General features: G+C 35.6%; 1 protein-coding gene across 3 annotated transcripts in view; it reads left to right on the top strand.

The window, feature by feature from the left end:
• The first annotated feature begins 882 nt into the window (after positions 1–882).
• Positions 883–8961, top strand: part of LOC124145543 (galactoside 2-alpha-L-fucosyltransferase SEC1-like) — a 33736-nt gene continuing 25657 nt past the window's right edge. Inside the window, exon 1 of one of the 3 annotated variants that reach the window (XM_048389059.1) lies at positions 883–1097. The gene's annotated coding sequence lies outside the window, so the exon portion shown is untranslated. Of the gene's footprint in view, positions 1273–8210; positions 8388–8961 lie in introns of those variants that run through there. The other 2 variants (XM_048389057.1, XM_048389058.1) reach the window with 2 other exon arrangements.

Below are 8961 nucleotides of genomic sequence, written 5' to 3'. Positions count from 1 at the left end.
ACCTATTCAGCGGTATTATGTGTCATTACGTTAACATGTCAGAATAACAAATAAAAAACATGCAAACACACTGCGTTAATCCGCTTAAAACACATAGGTGCACATCTAAATAATCCTATATATGTCGAAATAAATTTAGAACCCTATCACAGTCACTGTAAAATAAGAAAATATCGAGTGCACTTTTCTAAACTAAGATTAAGTAACCATACATTAAATATTGAACTTGGAAGACATACAAAGCCACCAACCCCACTACAATAGAGGCTATGCTCTACATGTTCAACCATTGATGACGAAAAACACTACATACTTCACTTTACCAAACACACTCGAGAAAGAAATATACTCTTTGGAAAATTATCAACACAAAATGTAAATGTCCACGGTCATAAATACAACTTGTTTCACTACATAGTCTCAAATAATGAAGCCATCGATATAAATTGCATTTGTTTCCATGTCTATAATTTCAAACAATAAATACACCTTGATCTTAATCAACCGATGACATGTATGTCTGTATATATGTATATATAAATCATAATGTTTTTGTCATTTTAAAAAATGCATCTGTCTTGTAATGGAATGTCTCTGCAAGGATTATTATCTGATCTATCTATTAGGGGCGGTCGGGTAGCCTAGTGGTTAAAGCGTTCGCTCGTCACGCCGAAGACCCGGGTTCGATTCCCGACATGGGTACACTCTGTGAAGCCCATTTCAGGTGTCCCCCGCCGTGATATTGCTGGAATATTGCTAAAAGCGGCGTAAAACCACACTCACTCACTCACTCTTATCTATTATCTGATCAATTCCGTGTTATGTGCAAATACTGTGCAATCAGGTTACCACAGTACAGTAATCAAGCATGCACACTGTAGCTATCAGTTTCCTTCACCACACACATACACGTATGTTCCAGTCACCCGCAGAATTCTGTGGTATCCCACGGTTACCGTCTATCTAAACACAACTAGACCTCTACTTCAACGTGGACGAATATAACGTGGCCATATTGAAGATGGGGTCAGGTTTTCACCTGCTACAAGACTTCTGCAGGTAATGGGGATGTTGTGGACGAAGCAGCTGAGAGTCAGGTGAGCTGAGAAAGATGAGCTGTTGGAGATATCTAACGTGTTTTGGGGCGGAACCGCAATTTAGGAGCTCGTTTCTCCCGATCTCTGCACACGGACACTATTCCTCTGCAAAACTCACATCAGGCATTAGCGGCAGTGTTTCATGATGTCTTACAGTGCGTGAGTGAGCATGCTGGTAAGTTAGACATTCAGAATTATCTTGGGGGCAGTTTAAAATTGTTTAAGGCAGTTTGAATCTTGAACAAGCATGTTCAATATATATGTGACTGTTTGGAATGCCAGCCTCTTCTACCCCTGTATTAAGTAAAGGTTACATATGTGGCCAATTAAAAATAAGCCAATTTAAAAAAAAAAAACATATATAGCAGAATAAAACATATAAATAATATGATTGTATTGTAAATAGACATTTTAAATTTTCATATGTGTCATTCACATTGTGAATGTATCCAAAACTACCATTCTATCTTCTCCTCACTTCGTTTAAAAAGAGAAACCCAACTCACTGAGCCTATTAGTCTGTGCTGACCATCTGCATAAATTTAAACCACGTGGTCTGATGGGAGTCTGGTGCTCTGCATGGTCCAGCTATGCAATGTGGGTGATACAACAGAGATTACAGGTATAATATTACCTGATTTTGATTTTATCACTACATAGTGCCTTGGAGTAAGTAGTAGTACTAGAAGACCCATTGCGGATGATGATGGTGGTAGTAGTTTAATGGAGGTAATAACCTCCACATAAACATGCTCTTCTATCAGGGAGAAGGACGGCTGGGATGTGGAGGAAGATGAGCTCTTCTTCTTAGCTAAATCTGGATTAATCACCCGACTGGAGGATTCAATAGGCTTTACATTATTTTTAAAACCTCTGGACGTTTGTTGGTAGTCGGGGAGGTTTGTTGGGTGTGGGTGTGGGTGTGGGTGTGTGTGTGGGGGGGGGGGGGGGGGGGGGACTTTTAAATCATCTACAGGAGTAAGATGGATATTATCCATATCAAATCTCTTCCTTCCTCTGAAAGACAGGATGTAGATTCTCGCCGTTTCTTCGTAATGGCGATGTCTCACGTCGTTTTCGATCTAACTTCTTCCTCTGCACTGCAACGAGATATTTGTTGACTTGATTTAAACATATTTTATTGTGGAAAACCAAATGGATTAGCCACAAGTGACACACTTACGAGGCTTTCTCCTATATACATTTCATTACATTGTGGTATGTGAATTCTGTGGTGCAGAATAAATGTACAGTGCATAGGAACTACAAGTAATGAGAAAATATAATAACACACACATATTCATATATATATACAGTATTACACACAAACACATATACCTACATACACTCACACATACACTCACACATACATCTACATATATACATATGATGAATTTACATTTTTGGTATACAATGGTACATGATATATTTATAAAATAACATAGTAGTTAATAAACTACATGTAATAGACATTTTAAATTTATGTTAAGGGCGGGAATCTAGAATGTAACTAAGCTGTGATAGTTACAGGGAATGCTATTGTTTTACATCAAAATCAGAGTGTTGAAACAACCATGTATTATATGTGCCAGTCACTTGTAAAATCCAGATAATTTGAAAGTAGCTCGTGAAATATAATTCTTGTTGTATTAGGATACAATTTAAAATCTGTTTGTTTCTACAATAAATTTATGGGCATAATTAAAAATTCAGTTATTTTGTTCTTCAGATAGATTTTTGTTACCACAAAGAATTGTTTCTAAATTTGGCTGAGTCCCTATATTCCTAATGTTAATAAACAAAGATTGTCTTATTAAAGAATATTTTTTACATTCAAGAAAATAGTGAAAAGCATCTTCGCATGGGGAACCGCAAAGGCAAGAAATAGTGTCTGACAAATTAACCCTAAATAAATCATCATTTAGATTGCTACATCTATGTCTAAGTCTTGTTTGGATAATATTAATTTGACGCTTACCATAAACATATTTTCGTTTTGTGAATTCCATTGTTTTAAAGAGTCTATCATAAATGATTTCTGAAACGTACTTGTTCTGGCAAAAGGTACAGTCATGTTCTGTTTGTTACGTAGGTTATAATTTGAAGCAGCTGATCTATTGTGGGGTAACAAATCATTTAGATATGAGGGACATTCATTTATTATTATTTTGTGCACTGTCGTAAGTTTTTTTAATTTTTCGTCTCTCTTTTAGTGGTAGCCAGCCGGTTTCGAAATATAAACTTTCTCTAGAGGCAAATTTGGTCAAGCCTGTCACAATTCTGGCAGCGTCAAGTTGGTGTATTTAAGTTATACCCTCTTACCACCCACAATTGTTGTTTTTTTATACTTACTTCCTCTTTAAAATGGTTCATAGACAAATACTTATTAAATTACGATCTCATTCCTACTTGGTTATCCCCCTTTGACACATGCCAAGTTGGTGTATTTAAGTTATACCCTCTTACCAACCACAAGTGTTTTTTTTATTCTTACTTCATCTTTAAAATGGTTCATAGACAAATATTTATTAACTTATTAATTATGAACTCATTCCTATTTGGCTATCCCCCTTTCATCTTCCCGAGGCAAGAGAGTTAACTGACCATACAAGTCCAGTTTCCACCCTTGCCGAACTAGGCTGGTATTATGGAGTTACATTTTGGCTGGACTAACGAGTCTATGCATAGTCAAATCAAAATCGCGAACCGAAATCGAAATCCGGTTCGTAAACCGTCGTGCAGATTTCGGTCGATTGAAGGATTTGCAAAGCATGTGCACCACCAACTCGTTGTCAGCAGATATTTTCCAAATCTTTTCGTGAAATCTTTTCCCCTTTGAAACATGGTGTATTTAAGTTCTAACCTCTTACCACCCACTGGTGTTCACGCGTTAATCAGATAATCCACTGTGAGTTAAGACTAGGATGCAGTGATCTGAACGGTCACATATTTGAAAGATTTATTGGCGATAATGCTGAATGGTCATGTGGTTTTATCAATGAAAGTGCTTTACACTACCTATTAACATGCCCAAATTATACTGTTATTAGATCTGAAAGCAATTATCATTTTAATGGATATGACCTTCGAACCGTCCTGTTTGGTAACGTCAGCCAAGACAAAGAAATACTGCTGATTATCGTTGACTCTGTACATCATTTCTTCTCTGTGAACAAACGATTTGTCTAAACATGCACTCTTATATAAATCTCACCAACAACTGTGTACCTTTGATATACCACATGTGACTTAAAGTCTATACTACTGTATAACATACTAGTTTATACTGCTGCTGCATTTTCGAACTTTGTTGGGGGAGATATTTATATAGGCTCTGCCTGTTTATCAATCCTCTTTCACTGTACCACGTGGAAATAAATATTGTTTAAAAACATATATTTCCTCATTTCCATTTCCGTCCCTGTTTACATCATCAGACACTGTGTGATTATCATGCTGTATTTATGACATGGAACCATTGAACACAAACCAAAAGGAACTATATTAGCAAACACTTATTACAGTCAGTTGGATTTATATGTGATCTTTGTCATGAAATGTTCAAAGTATAATCGAAATTGAACTCTATAATCAATCTATCGGTCGGGAACATTTGATTTCCATGGCGATGAGGAAGCCTGTAATGTATACCCTTATCCGAAGTAACAGATGTGCAAACTGTATGTATCTGCGTAAAACAGTTTGCACATCGGTTTTCCGATTCATACCTCAATGAACCGAAAAAAATACACAGTCAATGCTTATAATTAAATTTTATTTACACTAGTTTAACTAAAAACAGCTGTATATATCAAAACAGACAAAAAAGACGAGATTGATAAACATTCCGAGTGTAGGAATACATACTGTGGCGTGACATGAATCAGGTGATCGTTTAATTTATGCACATAACTTGACACGCCTACATAGTCAGTATCCCAGTCAACGGAGAGCAAGATCAAAACAAGGTTCATTGGACCTGTCAATTAAGGCAAGAGGCGAACAGAACTGCAACAGTCAGACTGTAACGAACCGGAAGAAATGTGTCCGGGAGAAGGCGGCTGTTTCAAATAGCATGGGCAGTTACCGCCAGCTTCAAACATTACTTCCCTGATTACAGTAAAACACAGTTGGAAAATGGTAGTTAGAAATGAAACCCGAAGACAAGTTGAACCGAGGCGAGCGGGAAAAAACAGGCGAGCGAACTTGCACGTTTGCTGTTTCATTCATTCTCGGCCTTCAGTTTCAAAGGGTTGTTTGGACAATGAATATGCACGAAAGTCGCTACATGTCCTGTGCATGACGATACACGTGAGTAGAAAGGGAATTCCCTCGACTGTAATATTGGGATTCCCCGACATTCCGAAGTAATAAAAGTAGTGCGCCTCGGTGGGAAATGAATACAATAACACGTGGTCAATTCAGATAATCAGAATACAGGAATTTCAATGAACACAACGAAAATTTAATTATTAAATGTTAAATCTACATTCTTAGTTATATATCAATAATATATAACATTTAAAATGTATGAAACATGTTATTCATTTATTAATATTTCAAAATAAGTTACAACTTTTAGATTTTTAAGAACTGACACATGAAGCTCCTTTAAAATTATGTCTCTAAGTCCAAAAGTGTGAACTAGTGTGTCCTTCAAGATAATATTCATTTTTAACAAAAGACATTTTTGCATTAATTTTACTATACTTTAGTCAACGAACGTGTAGGCCACATGTAGAAATGTTAACATTTCCAGCCATAAGAACCTTCCTTTCAAATAATATACACGGGCGTTGGCTGTTTCTACTATGAAGATAATGATCTGGTAGTTTTGGGTTTTTTTATAAACGTTTTTATTGTTCCCAGAGTTGTAGATTAATACAGTATTCCGTCAAAGACATATTTCGGATTGCATAGAATGGCACAATACACTCTTTAGAAAATTAAAGGGTTGGAAACAAACATTGTCCTATTTCAAACCAACACGGTTGCTACACACAGTCAGACTCAAACATATCATGTATCAACAGAGAGCTATGAATCAAATGCTGAGAATAAAGGTAACCATTTTTTTTTAAAGTTACTTTTGTCATCCTTTTTTATAGCAATAAATTTCTCGATTGAATATATGTTTTTAAACAATTTTAAAAGTATATCTAGTTTCGGTTTGGTTCCTTTAATTCCACTTACATGAATATGCCTTTTTCCCAATAAAACTATGATTGATTAAAGTATTAGAGTAGCTAGAACCAAACCAAATAAGATATTTTGTCAATTTATTTTTTTGTGGAAGGTAATTGTTAAGCCAAAGTTCGAGATCGTTCCAAAATTGTTTAGTTTCATTACATTCCCAAAAGACATGGCTGACATCCTCATTGACAGCATTACAAAAGCTACAAACACTGTTGTCTACAAGATTCATTGTTAATAGTTCCTTCTTTGTGTAGATAATTCCATGTAGAAATCTGTATTGAAAATCTAAAAGTTTTACATCCTTCAGTTTATATCTATAAACAGTAAATATCGTTTTCCAATTAAAATCACAGTGAAAAATTGATTGCCATTTGTTACAAACTTTAAGATTATTTGCATTTGATATAAATTTATCATAAAAGATTCTAGCGCCTTTTACAGGCTGTTTATATACAAATTCTGTAAAATAATTTTTCTAGTTTTCTTGATTGTTATTTTCCATGATTCTGGTATATTGAAGATTACATATCCATAGTCTAATATTGTACCTTTTATCGGATATTTTAGTTTCAGTTCTTCAAATGACATCAGTCCGTTTTCATTGCATATATCTTTAATTGAGTAAATTCCACTTTTAGCCCATTGCTTTATGTAGTATGTTGCTTGTTTGAAGTTGTGGTTGAGCCATAATGGTTGGGACAAAATATCTTCTATATTATCAACGTTAATAATATTCTTTTTACAAAAGTTGTTCCAAGCTTTCAATACATCTTTCCAGTATGGGTTTTTAACAAAAGATTGCTTGTCAACATTAGCACCCAAAGAAAGTATATCTTTAATTGGGATATTACAAGGGTTACTATATGTTGTTATTTTACAATATAATCCGAGTGAAGAGTGAAGAGTTTTAGTGCGTCAATAAAGGCTCTAATGTTAATCATGCGTGATCCACCTTCCTCATATTTTCTTGTCAAAGTGCTCCTTTTGATTTTGTCTTTTTTATTATTCCAGATAAAATTGTAAAATATTTTGTCAAGTGACAAGACAAAGTCCTCAAGAGGGTTAGGTAGTGTCGAAAATATATGAACTAATTTTGACAATGCTAAAGTTTTTATGTTTATGTTTTTAAAGTTTCCTATTATCGTCAGATTTCTTTTTCTCCAATTTGCAAGCAATCTATTTATTTCTTCTAGCTTTCTTTTTGTATTGATTACCCAGAGTTCACTTAAGTTTGGATTAAACGTAATTCCTAATACTTCACATTCCTTATTGTGCCATTCTATTTGTAAGTCTTGACATAAACGATCATTGCGTATGGTAGATATTTATAACATTTGAAACATCACAACTGCCCACAAACGATCATTGCGTATGGTAGATATTTATAACATTTGAAACATCACAACTGCCCACAATTACGAAAAATGCAAAAACATAAATTCATATTCCCGTCATTGCTTTGACACTGACAGTAGCGATACTCAATTTACTGAAAATGAATTTATATGTTACTTATGTTACTTATTTCTTCATGGGAGTCGGAGAGAATGGACTGATATGTCCGACTCCCCCAAATCATCATCATCTCCTTGACCAACTGCAGACATGCTTGTTGTCAGCTTCGATCGCAATGTTGTCGTCTGTCACATGGGGCTATTTTTATACCTCTCGGCTCTCGGCGGGAGGCGAACGTTTTCTTCTACATCATGTGTTCATCGCGCAGACTAGATAATCCACACATTGAGTATAGTTTACCGGGCACGGCCCGAGCGCTACCATCCGCTCAATTACCGCAAGAGCTGTCTCGCTATTCCTTTACTCTGGCTCACGGTCCAGTAGCTCACTGTAGGTTGTTCACGGTCCAGTGGCTTCTGAGAAGACTGCTTTTGACATTTTCTTTTTCATGAAAAGTACTGCCAAGCGACCTTTAACATCGGTCGCCATTTTGTGTAAAGTTTCGACGAAGGAGTTGCGGTACCTTTTCTGTGTGCAGAATTTGAGGTTTAGGAAGCATTGATGGAACTTCTAAGTATACGTATCAATATGAGAAGCGGCAATTTTCCACACAGACTGTTTTTTTTCCGATGTCAGTAGGTATGTATTACTTGATGAATGTTTTTAGATACGCTTTGGGACTCGATGTGAAAAACGATGCCTTGCACAAATACAGTGAAGAAAAAAAATAAACTAGGCATTTAGTGGGTTTCATAAGCTTATTAATATTGCAACATTGTGTTCAAATTTGATGTGTTTCACTGTAATCAGTTATAATAAATAGCTAACAACTTCAAATAAACATAATCTTTTATTTATCACGATTGTAATAGGTAAATTTGCATGGCCATTTGCGTTTCATATTGGCAACTGCTTAAAAATATTTACTTAGCTATCAAGAAGTAAGTCAAAAAGTGAACTTTGAGCCCTGTCCCTTGATAGTCGACTTAGCCCTGTGATATGATGTATCAGGTGAACGGCCACACCCCACAGGCGATCGTGCACATCTCACAGCATAGATAGATTTCGATGGGACCAAGCACATTTGGGTGAGTTTGTGAACTTTATGAATAGTTGCATTGATGATAAATTAAACACAAATTTAGACTCTGCTGATGAGATGCTACAAGACCTTTTTAAGGTAGCTTTGTATACATTATGGGACTTCATGAGT

This window comes from Haliotis rufescens, unplaced genomic scaffold, assembly GCF_023055435.1.
Source record: "Haliotis rufescens isolate VD_foot unplaced genomic scaffold, xgHalRufe1.0.p SCAF_8, whole genome shotgun sequence".
Classification (NCBI taxonomy): Eukaryota; Metazoa; Mollusca; class Gastropoda; order Lepetellida; family Haliotidae; genus Haliotis; species Haliotis rufescens.
The sequence above is the reverse complement of the archived record's forward strand: the minus strand, read 5'-3'. Positions and strand labels throughout refer to the sequence as shown.